General features: G+C 35.6%; 1 pseudogene; it reads right to left on the reverse strand.

Annotated features, from left to right (window-relative positions):
- Positions 1-14,407, reverse strand: part of LOC119239556 (farnesyl pyrophosphate synthase-like) — an 86,492-nt pseudogene that overhangs the window by 4,912 nt on the left and 67,173 nt on the right.

The raw sequence follows: 14,407 nt of genomic DNA on the forward strand, positions 1-14,407 counted from the left end.
TGTGTGGAGAAACTTTGGACTTGGAAGTTATCTGCATTAGATTGTGTGTATATTATCGAGTCTTATTTACTGAGATCCTGGTATTTCAGATTGTAGTAGTTTACACAGAAAGAGAAGCCTTTACTATCTTACTGAGATCAATGTTCTTTGTTCAGTATGGTTCCAAGAACTTCCTGAAGCAGCATGAAGCAAGATAAAAATGAAGAATGAATTCAAATTATAAAAGAACTAAGAGAGAAAAATATGACTTTATGAAGGGAATGTAGCATAATCAGTGGCAAAAATTTTAAAGGGGTGACAGTTACAGATGTTTTTACATTAGAAATTCAAAGAAACAATAGCAATGAAATTTTCAGTGCAGATGAAATGAAAATTCAACTTTCCAAAACTCACATAAAAAGAAGCATTTTATATGAAATCTGGAATTTTAAGGAAATTCACCTTCTCTATTCCCTTCATTTTTGGGAGTTTTGGGCATAAGTTAAAAGTAAAGAAAGAGGCCTCCCTGGTGGCGCAGCGGGTTGAGCACAGTGCTGTGAAGCTGTACGCAGTCTCTGCGGCGCAGGTTCCATTCCCGGCTGGCCAGGGAGAAACCCACATGGCGTGGTAGACCTCTCCTGTCTCGCCCGCTGCTCCCCTCAGCAGTGTATTTTGTCAGTCTGCCTGTTCTGTTCCCCACTCTGTCTCTGGTGGCTCCTCTCTCCCTTCCGCACATCTGGCCTGTACCTAAATAAATCTTTAAAAAAAAAGTAAAGAAAGATAGGTTTTCCCAAAATATATGTGCATACAACTTCCTCATAGGTTTCCTACATCCTTCTCTAACATATATTAGAATCTCTTCACACATTAAAAATCTAGACAATTGAATATTTTTAAAATCAACAAATATACCAGGCTGAGTCAGTAAACAAGTTAGATCTATGTCTCCTGGGACATTTGCTAATGTAAGGCTTTTAAATAGAGGCAATTTAGAGCTTGTATTTGCCATTATCAGGTGAAACAGTTTTCAATGAACCTAATACAACCTAATGTTTTTTAATATACGATTTTTTTTCTCAATTTCCCTCAGACATGATTGCTGCAAACTACACATTGAAGAAAGCTTTTCCCTTTTTTGCTGTGCAGTGATTTGACTTCTCACTTTTCTGTTGGAATGAACATTATATTCAAGGACAGCTCTGTACCTGATACCTCTGACAAGGTGTGAAATGCTACGCTTTATATGACTGTAATGAACATATGCAAAGTTTTTTTTTTTTCCTTTTGTCTGAAGGTTTCAGGCTGTCTATCCTGGAATAAGAAAATTCTAGTTATGTGGCATCAGCTATTCTGGCTGTAATGTCCATGCTCTTCAAATGCCAGCTGTATAAGGGGAAATGCCAGCTCTTTGAGGGCTTCTTATAATTTGAGTACTTGATTATCCAAGGATTGACAATATTCATTGCTCTCCTGGTTGATTTTTTCTGAGCTTTCCTTTGCTCACCAGCTGACATCCTTTGAAGTCATATTTAAAGGAATCCAGAAAAATTATAGAATGTCAATAAATAAACAGGAAATGTTAAAAGTCAAAGATGTAGGAAGTAACCAACCAGTAGTTTTTGAATTTTTTAAAATTTATTTACATAGAAATATTACTATTTTTAAAAATGATTTCAAAGTGTGGCATTCACAGTTTTTATCCAAAATACTTTAAAATTCAGAGTTTAATGAAATGTGATTTTAAACTTTTGGTGAAAGTATAAGAACAAAATAAGGCCTATAGCTCTGTGGATGTGGAAAAAGAATAATGTATATGTGGCTAACTAAGCCTGCTTGTTATGAGACCTTCAGAGGAAAATGAAATCCTGACAATGCTAGTGTATGTAAAGGGATGGACAACCTCATTTCCTGTACTAACTTTGAAGCAAAAAGTCACGAGGATGGTGAAATTTCTACTGTGTGATATAAAAGCTATAATCAAAAATCAGGATATTTCTACATACAAACAATGAACTATAGGGAAATTATATTTTAAAATACCATTAAAATAACATTAAAGGAACAGAATACAGATTAAACTAAGGAAGTATAAGACTTGCACACTGAAAAGTACAGAACATTGTTGAAAGAAATTAAAAATGCTATAAAGAAATGTAAAAATATCGTATGTTCATGGGTTGGAAGACAATATTGGTAACATGACAATACTCTCTCTTTTAGTTTTCTTGTCATTGCTATAACAAGTTGCTACAACTTTAGTAGTTCAACATATCATGAATTTATTCTCTCACGGTTTAGCCCAGAAATCCTCCAGAAAACAAGAAGAACATAGGCTTTATGGGTTAAACTCAACATGTTGGCAGAGATAGATCCTTCTAGGGAGAATCCCTCCCTTGCCTCTTTAAGCTCACAGAGGCTGACAGCATCCCTAAGTTTGTGTCCACATTACTCAAATCTCACTTCCATCATCACCTTGTCTTCTACACAAGACATCCCCTGCCTCTCTCTTTCAAGGACATTTATGATTACATTGGGATCACCAAGGTAAAGTTTTATGATCTTTAAGTTAATCACATCTGCAAAGTCCCTTTTACTGTGTAAGATAACTTTTTCATAGGATCTGTGGATTGAAATATGAAAACATGAACACCTTTTTTTTTTTTTTTTGGTGGGGGGGTATTATTTATTTACTACCACATTCTCCGACCTACAGAATGATACACAAACCAGATCCACATGAATCCACAGAACATCTACCAAAATTATAACTGCCACTGTTGTAAACATGGAAAAGCTAATTTCTAAAATTTATTTGGAAACATAAAGAACCCATAATGGCCAAACTAATCTTTAAAAGAACAAAATTGGAGGACTCACATCTCTCCATTTCAAAACTTTGAAGTTTCACCATTCAGGACAATGTGACACTGTTACAGGAATACAGATCAATGGAATAGAATTAAGATTTCAGAAATAAATCCATACATCACAGCAAAGGGAATTTCAAGAAAGATGCCCTGACCTCATCTGAATAAGAGTTTCAAAAAATTGGTGGGAATAACTGAAAGTCCACATGCAAAAGGATGAAGTTGGCTCTCCGATCTCACATGAAATTAAAAAGATAGCTCAAAATAGATAAAAGACCTAAGTGTAAGAACTAGAACTCCTAGAACAAATAGGTGTAAATCTTTTTGATTTTGAACTGGGCAACATTTCAAACATTCTTGGAAATGATACAAAAAGTACAATAAACCAAAGAACAAATAAATCTGATTCCATCAAAATTAATAATGTTTGCATGCCAAATAACACTATCAGAAAAGTAAAAAGACAAACCACAAAGTGGAGAAAAAAAGTAGAAATCATGTATCTGACAAGGGTCTTGTTTCCAGATGTATAAAGCACTCTTACAACTCAACAATAAAAAGACAAATAGCCTAACTTAAAAATAGGTAAAGGATTTATACAAACACCTCTAAGAAAATAAAGAAATAGCTAATAAGCACATGAAAACATGCTCAGTGATTTCAGTCATTAGGGACATGCAAATCAAAATCACAATGAAGCATCTCTTCATACTCACTAGTAATCATAGCAATAATTTGGAAAAGGCAAAGTGTTGACAAAAATGTGGAGGAATTGGCTGGTGGAAGTGTAGAACTGCTCTGGAAATGTCAGTTCTTCAAAAAGTTAAACAAAGAGTTACATGACACAGTAATTTCCAATCCTCATTATATGACCAAAATAATTGAAAACATATATTCACACAATGTTTATAGCAACATTATTCACAGAAGCCAAAATAGGAAAACAAATGTCCATCAACTAATGAATGTATAAACAAAATATGGTATATACATATAGTGAAATATTATTCATTCATAAAAGGGAATTAAATACTAATATATGCTGCCGGGTGGGTATAACTTGAAAACAATGTGCTAAGTGGGCCAAACCCAAATGGCCACTTATTGTATGATTCCATTTAGATGTAATACACAGAACTGGCAAATGCATAGAAACAGAAAGTAGGTTAGTGGTTGCCAGGAACTAGGGAGAGGGAGTATGGGGAGTAATAATGGCTATGGGATTTCTTTTTAAGACGGTGAAAATATTCTGGAATTAAATAGTGGTGATTGATAGCACAACCTTGTGAATATATGAGAGTTTGGAGATAATCTTAAATCCAGGAAACAAGTAATCTCTCCATTCTTATACATGGAGAAATACTGACAGATTTTTGTTTTACTCTGCATAACTTTTTGAAAAGAAATCAGAAGTAATGAACATTGAAAGGTTTTGAGAAAATTCCACTGTGTGTTCTAGAGTATGGTAAATGATTGCTTATGTCTTCATTTCTCTTTCACAGGCTAGGGAATTGATGTCTCAGATACTGAGTCTGAGTCCAGACTGAGTGTTGATGGGTGGTATAGAGTATAAGGTGGTTATATGTTAGACTGCTTGTCTCTTAAAAATTCATGGGTTGAAACCCTAGTCCTCAATGTAGTGGTATATGGAGGTAGGGCCTTTGAGAGGAAATCTTGTTTAGATAAGGTCCAGAAGATGGGGATCCCATGATGGTATTAGTGTCCTAATAAAAATACGAAGGGAGACCACAACTCTCTCGACCATGTGGAGACACAGAGAGAAGGGTCAGGAAAAGGGCCCTTTCCAGGAACTTTATGTGTAAGCACCTTGATCTGAGGCTTTTAAACCTCTAGAACTATTATAACAGGGTGGTCCCCAGGAAAGGGGGAGGTTCCAGGTTCCCTGCCCCACCCAAATGGAGAGTGGAGCTGAGCAGGGAGAAAAGAAGCTGCAGAGGAGACTGAGGAAGGAAGCAGGATGGAGCAGGAAGGAGACCTGGAGGAGTCTCATGGAGCCTAGAGACACGTGAAGAAACTGCGCTTGCCTTTTGGTCATGGACGGGGTGACACAGATGTGGGTGAGACCCGTGGGGAGGAGACAATGGCAGCTTTTATCTTGATTTTGATTTTGCTCTTTTCCTTCTGGGCTTGTCTGGTTGTTTCTGACCCTTTTCTGTGGGTCCCCACTGGAAGATGCTTTAGACTTGTGGTAGGCTTTGGGGCCTTGCTCTGGGCCAATCCCATTTGGATGGAGTTTTACCCACGAGGGGACGGGTAACTTTGGGTGCTTGATTTAGAAACTAGATTCTTTGCCTTTCCTGTATTGTTTCCTAATTGTATTAACATTCCTTCCCATTAAAGTCTCATGTTTTGTGTTGATGCGGCAGAAGGCAGAACCTATATAGAACAGGCAGGTTTGTGGGATTTGGGCTGCCCCTCTCCTTACCCTGTAACACTATGAAAAATAAATAAGCCACTCAGTCTATGGGATTTTGTTACAGCAATCTGAGCTGACATATTATGGAGTGAAAAGGAAAGGAGAATGCGGAAAATGGCCAGGAAACAGGAAATATATTTGTCTAATTAAACAGATCAAAGAAAGATGGATAAAGGGCTCTGGTGTTTATCATTTTATTTATTTATTTTCTAATTACAATTACTTCCATGGACCATATATAGACTATAGATGGGCCATACATTTGCTCTGTTGATCAAATTCTCATTAATATTTTTCAAAGAAAATTATACTATATGTTTATTGTTTTATTCATGTAGGAATCGTGGAGGGAATGTTGTTTTTATATTATATTTTGTGATATAACTATATGCACACAATTTATAATACTCTAGGAAAATACAGTAAAGAAAAGGATCTATTTAATTCTTTCAATTTGAAGTGGTTGTTTCAAGGGGGCAATTCTATGAAGGATAGAACTGGACTTGAATTTGTGAATTTAATGCAGTATATACACATGTTACTTTTCAATGATTCCCAGATCTTTAATGATAATATAAAGTTATACGTCAATGTTACGTCAAAAAAAAATGAGTTAAGAAAAGAAATGGTTGTTTAAGTTCCCTTTCTTTCTTTGTAATGAACAGGGTCATTCAGAATGAGAGTACAAGGTGAGTAAGAGGTAAAGATTTGGTGATTATGAGGCAGAAGATAAAGATAAAAGGCAGAATAAGAGCTTTGGCAATGGTAAGGAATATGGCCGACAGTGATAAGATGGAGAATTCTCTCTGCACACTTGAAAATAAAGGTCTTTGCCAAAATAAGTCAACCAAATCATCACCCTATTAGACATTTAGACATAGTGCCATTTTACTATTCCCGGGGTTTCTTCCAGTACATACTGTTGTACAGACCAGGAAAAAAATAGTAGCAAATATGCACAAGTCAATAAATAAATTAGAATAAATTAGTAGGTATTTATAAAAGTAAATGCCCAAATAGGGATAGATTCAAGGTGATATGCAACCTGATGTCTTTCTCCAAAGACGTACTGGTTTACCTCATGCCAACTGCATTCTTTTCTACTCTTCAAAGGGTTCATACCTTTTAAACTTCAGTTCACAGTGATTCTTCCATGAAGCATTCCTGTGTCCTAAATTTGTCTTCTAAACCCAGTTCCAACAGCTGTGTGAATTCGGGATAAGGATTTATCCTGCTAAGCCTTATGTACACATCTACAAAATGTAAATAATAACATTTGCCTCAAGCTAAGGCTTATGGTGATTAAATGAAATAATGTTTCTGAAGTGCTTTTCACAGTACCTGAGAGAATCTGTAGCCGCAAATTATATTTCCTTTCTTCCTTTCCATATACATTTGCCCTAGCTAATTTTCCTGTTGTTTTCACCAGGCACTTTCATAATTAACTTATTTTTTCCCCAACAACAATTGTGACCTCCTGCATTCTTGCACCTTCTGTATTTCACATTCTCTGTTCTTGAATTCACTGACATCTCAGCCCCTTCCCTCCTTCTAATTCCCTTATCGCAAAGTCTGATCTATGGCACTGCAGGTTTTCTACATAACAAGGATTTGAGTATTTAGGTAGGTTCTTTCCAAAATGCCAGAAAAACAGCCTTCTACCCTGTAGTCCTTGTGCTTCATTATAGGGAGGGAAAAGTCAAAAGACAAGCAATGAGGCTCTGGGAATTCCTGTGGAGATCTTGCACACAGGAATTAGACCTATGCCTCCTCTCTGATCTTAGCAGTTGCCTGCTCTCACAGTCTAGCCTGCTATAACCATTTCTCCTCAAAACAATTTTTTCCCAAATTCTAATAATAAATCAAAGATTCTGAAAACCACAAATGAGCTTCTTGCAATGCAGTCACATATAGATTTTGAGTCAAATATAATGATGGCCAAATAATATACCATATTATTAAATACTGGTATGCATTATTGATTTTCTAGGGAATTTCTCAAACTTCACTGCTTCATCATCACCTTAGGATGTTCATTAAAGATGTGGATTCCTACTTTGTATGGTCTGAAAATAATCTCAGGTGAATTGAACATAGGTGGTTCATGTGCCATACTTTGAGAAATGTTGCTAGAAAATGAAGACCCAAAGTTCACACCTTAAGGAGAAAAAGCAAGATCTGAAGATGTACTTATACATGACGAGCAGAACATACACTATCACCAATTTCTGGATTTATGAAAACATACTGCCCTTTTCTGGGCATTTAATTTTCATTTAAACAAGGTAAAAAAAAAAAGTGATATTTTACTTGACTCGAGGAATGCCTGATAGCAGCACTCAGAAAGAAAGTCCTGTAAGTACAAGTCAATTCCCTGTGAGAAATGATATAAAATCTGGGAATCATACACCTTTGTTATGAATTACAATCCACTGGCGCTTTGTTCTGATTATCCTTAGGAAATGGTTTGCTTTCACAAGATTTTCAGAGAAAACTGAAAAGATCGATTCTTAAGACATCAGAAAAAAAATATCATTAACCACTCAGAAACTTCAGGCAATACGTAAAGTCCACTAAATGGGAAAAGTTTTCCCTAGGAAGAATCTCATTATAGTTTTTCACGTTGGTGCTTCAAGGAAGAAACTGTTATGTGAAAAAATGATTTTGGTATTATGGAAGTTCATTAAAAAAAGGATTCTGTCTCTGAGGAGATAGGGTCACATGCCCTGTGAAAGGACTAGGATGAGGAATTGAAGAAAGGATGATGGCAAAGAAGAAAGAAAAAGGCAGAACTGTGATGGTAACCTCAGTAGTGTCTAATGAGCGACTAAAACCATAAGGAAGAATGAGAAGCAACTCCTACCCCCCAACCCCGCTTTACCCTCTCTACTCCCCTTCATAGCAGAATGGAATAGGTGAGTTTCCATTTAAGCAATTAGTTATTTCTTCAGGCACACAATCTCCTTTCAGAGTTTTTAAACTTCCATACTTCACTCTTTTATTTTTATATATTTTTTATTTGTTTTTGCTTTACAATGCAAATAAGCTCAATGAGAATTGCAAGTATTCAAAGACCTTTTCTTTTCTAACTATATATACTATCTTAAACTTTTGCAAATTGGCTTTTACTTTCAATTACTTCTAAAATCTCTCCCTGGAGCTAGCTAATGTTCCTTTTCTGGACAACATTAATTTCTGATTAGGTGAGATTCTTGTAAAGTTCTACTCCCAAGTACTTTTCACCTTACTTTCAGAAAATTAGCCTCCTATATCTTTCTGAAAAACAATTATTTTTAATCTTCATTTGACCTTTCCATTTTTGATGCATTTAGCTTCTTCATTCAGATGTTTTCATTTTCTCATATCTGTCCTTTATTTCCTTCATTTGTTTCTTCCTTCATTTCCTCCTTCCTCTTTTCTTCTCCCTCTCCTGGTTCACTTCTGTTTCAAGGTCACAAGGAAATTTCTTTTTTTAATTGAGGTGACACTGCACTGTAACATTACATAAGTTTCATTTGTGAGAATCAATATGTATATACTACATTAAGTTCACTGCTAAAAGGCCCATTCTCTCCATCACTATACATTGTCCTAATACTCAATCAGAATCTAAATCCCTGTTTACCCACCTCTTTTGCCTTCACTTCTGGCATGCACTACTTGATCCTATAGCCCAAAAGTTTATTTTTGTTTTATTTAGTTAATCAGTTTGTTTTCAGAGGAGTGAAATTATAAGTGCTTGTCTACTCTGTCTGGCTTTTAAACTCAATATAATTTTTTTAGGTCCATTCATGTTGTTGCAAATGGCAGGATTTCTTCTTTTTTATAGCTGAGTAGTATTCTATTATTTATATATGCCACATCTTCTTTATCCAATTATCAATTGATAGGCACTTAGATTGTTTTCCAGTTTTGGGTTACTATAAATAGTGCTGCAATAAACATGAGGTACATCTATTTCTCTGAATTAGTGTTTTGTTAGGTTTTTTTTTTTTTTTTTTTCAGGAAAACGCTTGGAAGCAGGATAACTGGATCATATGAAATTTGTATTTTAAAATATTTTTTACAATAATACAGGAGAGCAATGGATCTTATCAAAAGAAGAGATGATGAATGGAAATGACATTACTTCTCATCTCCCCTCCCAACTCTGGCATTCATTGTATCTACCTTTCTGTCATAGGTTCATACTTTTATTATATCTAGATTATCCTATTCTTTTACTTTTTTAAAAAAATTATCAAGGAACAAGAGGTAAAGATATTAAAAGATATTACCAAATTATGGCTCCTCCAAATTGCACACATATAACCTGTTCATAAGACAAAACTAAGTTTACTGCTTAGCTAGGCATGGAGAACACTATCTTGACAGAGTCCTGATAGTGTCTCATGAGGAAAGAACAAAATTAGGATATGAAAGCTTTTAACTTGTTTAAGGTGAATGTTCTGATGAAGGGACTTGGTTTAAATTGAGTAAAAATCATGAAATAATATTTTAAAATTGGTAGACACAACAAGATGACAGTTTTGATTGAGCATCCCAAGAGTTAGGACACAAACTATCCTTTGAAGTATTCTATTAAATAAATTGATAGGTCTTTGATAGGTCTTTCAAGAAGTTCCTTAGAAAAACAACAGATCATTTTCACCTTTATCTTCACAGGCAAGAGTTTCCTGGATCGTCATCTTGAACAATAAAGAGTCTCCATCTATTCATAAAGATTATTTTAAGATATTTACAGAAGAGGTTGAAACATTATTACAACAGCAAAAAATAAAATTTTATGAAAAAATTAAGCATGCAATCTTTTACTTCCTAGAAACAGGTTCTTCTGTTTTTCTACTAACCTTATGAAGCTTGTGTTTTCAACAAGCTCACTTTATATTTTTTTAAGATTTATTTTATTTATTTATGCACACTAGAGCTGGGGTATAGGACAGAGGTGTGGGGGATGAGAGGACTCACCAGAGACAGAGTGGGGGAGTATAACAGGTGGATCTACTGAAATACTTGCCAAGGTGGGCAGTGGGAGAGACAGGAGAGGTCTGCTGCGCCATGTGGGTTAGCTCCCTGGCCAGGGATCGAACTCATGCTGCAGTGGTTGCTGATAGTTTCATAGTGTTGAGTTCATAGTGCAAGTTCCCTTGCACCACCAGGGAAGCCCTTAATAGGCTCACTTTATAAAAGAAACACACACCTAAATAAAGAATTACAACTTCCTCCTGTCACCCAAGATTCAAGTGACAAGAATGCACCTGTTATTCTTCTACCCATGATGGGCGCTCCCATTCTTGGTCCAGCACTATGGAACAGAGCACAGCCTCCATCCTGTATTAGACTTACTAAAAGCTCCAAGGCTTAATGAAAGTCACGAGGAAGAACAATAATGCTTGGGGATGAAATAAAGGAGCTCAAGGAAATTAAATACAGATACAGAGAAAACACAAGTTCAAATGCTGAAATGGGCCAGTACCATAAACCTTAATATGCCAAAATATGGGTTCCAAATAGGAGTTGGTAAAGGCTGTGGCAGCCATGGGGAGCAAGAGAACACTATCTGTAAAAACATTTACATCTAAATTGAAACCATTTAAATATTATCCTGGTCAGACAAAGTATCTTTAGAGCAGCTTCTGTAAGACACCATTTTACAATCTTTTTTCAGTTGAAAAGAGAGGGTCTCAAAGATGTTTGATACCGATTATAAAGTCAAATAATTGCTTAGAAGAGTTTCTCCATGCCCATCCAGTTGGTTAGCACCAGGTATATGCAGCCCCAAAGGGTAGACAGAGTCTATAAGTAAGCCCATCCACAGTTAATGAAAAGGGTTAAGTTCTGGAAGCCTGTGTTAGTGACATGGAGAACTGGAATGCCAATCCCAGCATCTTAGATCAAAGTGACAGAATAAAGAACTATAGTAACACTTGGAAAAACAGTTATTTTGATTACGGAAGACACTCCTTCTTTAGCAAAGCAAACAAAACTTCACAAGTGCTTTTATTTTCAAATATTCTTGTTTGTTTTTCAACACTGATGTGAATTTAAAAGCATTGAAAGATTGTGCCTTTTCAAAAATCATCATTCCTCACTGCAGATATGAAATATAAAAAGTAACTGTGGAAAAAAAGTATTAGCAAGCCCTATCAACAGACTGATGAAGTCAGCTATTACTCTCCAACATGACTCCCAGAATGATTGCTTAAATGATCATTTGGTTCTCAGTGTCAGTGAGTTTTCAGATCTTATTCTTCTGGTGTATACAGCTTCAGGAATTATACATGACACGTTGATTATATTCTGCAGCAAGAAAGGCTGCAGTGGTTAGCTCTGTCTGAGCACAGTCTCATTGTCATCAGTAAGAAAAATCTCTTAAGAGTCTTCAGAGGAGATGCTGTTAGCCAAAGGCCAAACAGAATTAAAACATATAAAAATATAAAAATTCTAATTAAATAGGGGCCAACGGTGGAAATAATCTGTTATGTGAATAACTTCTCTCTGTCACTACTTTTTTCTTTTAAGATTTATTTATTTTATACAAGCTCTGGGGTACAGGCCAGAGGCGCAGGAGGGTGAGAAAATCCACCAGAGACAGAGCAGGGAGGAAAACAGTCAGAAGGACTGGAATACACTACTGAGGGGAGCAGCAGGCAAGACAGGAGAGGTCTGTGGCACCATGTGGGAATCTCCCCAGCCCGGCAGGAATTGAACCGGCACCACATGGCTGTGGAAAGCTTCACAGCACTGCACTCAACCAGCTGTTCCATCAGGGATGGGGGAGGCCCCTCTGCCACTATTTTTTTATGGTGTGAGCTGATCTAGAAAATCATGTAACCATAATTCTGTCAAAAGTTTCATTCACTGGGTTTTGTGTAGAGCAGTATTTAATATTTCTTTTAAAATAACCCATTGCTGGACAGTTGGAGAAACCAACCCAGTGGGTCTATCTGCCAAATGAGTAATCAGCATCTTCTGCCACTGTCTTAGCATTACCACCAATTTCCTTGAAATGTAGAGAAAGCAAATATGTGTTTGCTCAGCAAAAACAATGATAGCCCTGAAAATGATTCATCATTCTCCTTTTCCAACAGAAAAGCTAACTCTGTCTCTGAAGTCTAATCATGCAACACCAGCTCTCAGTATGTCAGCCTCAGAGTGTAGTGCAGTAGAAAGGTGGGTCAGAGGGCTGCTAAGTGTCATTCTAAACCAAGGAACGTCTATTAGTGATGCATGCATTCTCTGTTCTGACTGCTTTTAGAATACTACATGATGTTTCCTGAATAATATTCAAAGGGAGTAGAATGTTTCATGATGTCTCCCTAAACTGACCTGTCATGTAAGGTCACACCATGCTCCATAGATTGTGGCTCTCCTTGAAGTGCTGCCAAGGTATCCAAAACATGCAATCACCTCAATCTTCACAATGTATTAGAGTTTATACTATTGAATGTATTCTTCATTGACATGCTTTTTGGTGATATAAGGTTTTCCTATGTCTTAGATAAGTAAAAGCACTTTATCATTGAAAGGAAATTTTAGTGAATGAGAAATGAACCAACACCTTGGTGTTCTTCAACTTATGAATATACCAGAACAAAATTACATGCATAATTTATAAGAAACTGAAAGAGAGAAATAATGCAAGTTCCTGTTATTTTATTTACTTTCACATGTAGAGTCTACTAAGTATTTCTTTTGGACAACAGGGTTGCAACTAATTTATATTACATCATAATTACAATGTTATAAAACAATAATTAGGATGATATAATGTAAGTTTTAGAAGAAAAGATAGAGTACATCTAGTTAACCCATCAATTTATAGGATACACAACACATAAATGGAAGAATCAGATGCTGTAATTCCATAGAAGGACTAAATAACTCCCAAAGAATCTCAGCTTTGGTCATTTCACTCATTATACTATCCCAAACTCTTACTATCCTGAAGACCAAGTATCTTTGTCTTCTCAGTGTCAAACCTATTGTCTGGCTCATAGTAGTCTTTCTGAAAATATAATGAAAGGAAGACCAGAGAGGAAAATCTCCAAATCCTACTATAACAAGGTTATACATATAAAAATATGTTATTTCTCTTTGGTAAATAGCTAGTAGATACATGTTTGATATGAGAAGTGGTCAAATTGTGTTTCCAAAGTGACTGTAATGTTTTACTTTCCAGTCAGCAGTATACGAGGTGTTTAATTCTCCATTATTCTCACAACTATTTGAAATACTCTGTCTTTTAATTTGTTATTTTATAAGTTATGTAATGTTATCATATCATGGTTTTCATTGGCATATTCTTGGTTATAAATAAACTGATCTTTTTATTTGCTCATTTCCCATCTATACATATTCAAATATGAAGTGTCTATTCAAATCTTTTGCCCATTTATTTATCGGTTGCCTCATTCTTCTATTATTGAGATTGAAAGCTTATTTTTGGATTCTGGATAAAACCCTTTACCAGATATGTGCCTTGGAAATTTTTCTCCTACACTATAGAGCTCTCTTTATTGTCCTAATAATTTTTAAAGAGCAAAACTTTTAGTTTTGATGAAATACTGTTTGGGAATATTTTCTTTGCGGGGGGGGGCATATTTTGGTACTATATCTAAGTCATCATTGCCTAACCAAACATCACTGAGATTTCCTCCAGAATTTTTATATATTTAGGTTTTACATTTACATATATCTTTTGCATTTATGCATCTTATGTTGTTAAAAAAGAAAGTGTTTAATGCCTATGTGTCTTTTTAAGGGTGTTTTATGTTTTTTTTTTATTTCTGATAGTTTGTAAGAGATACATAAGATAAATGAGAGCTATTTCAATGCCCACATTTTCTAGGTAGTACTCATGGTGTTTTATGCATGTAGAACATGAAAAATAAAAAGCCCTAGTAGTAACTGATGCTGAGTCCAAATTACAATTATGGAGCTGAAGACAACAGGAACAAGCTGACAGCTGCATAAGGCATCTCAAGTTATAGTTTATCTTTTCCTATTTCTGTTGAAAGGGAGACTCTGCATTTCTCTTTTCCTAATAGAGTTATTTGGAAAGGGCAAAGAACTGAGATTGGAAAGAATCTGCAGAGAACTGTTTCCTGATACTCATTATTAA

This window comes from Talpa occidentalis, unplaced genomic scaffold (assembly GCF_014898055.3).
Source record: "Talpa occidentalis isolate TD23 unplaced genomic scaffold, MPIMG_talOcc4v2.1 talOcc4.11, whole genome shotgun sequence".
Lineage (NCBI taxonomy): Eukaryota > Metazoa > Chordata > Mammalia > Eulipotyphla > Talpidae > Talpa > Talpa occidentalis.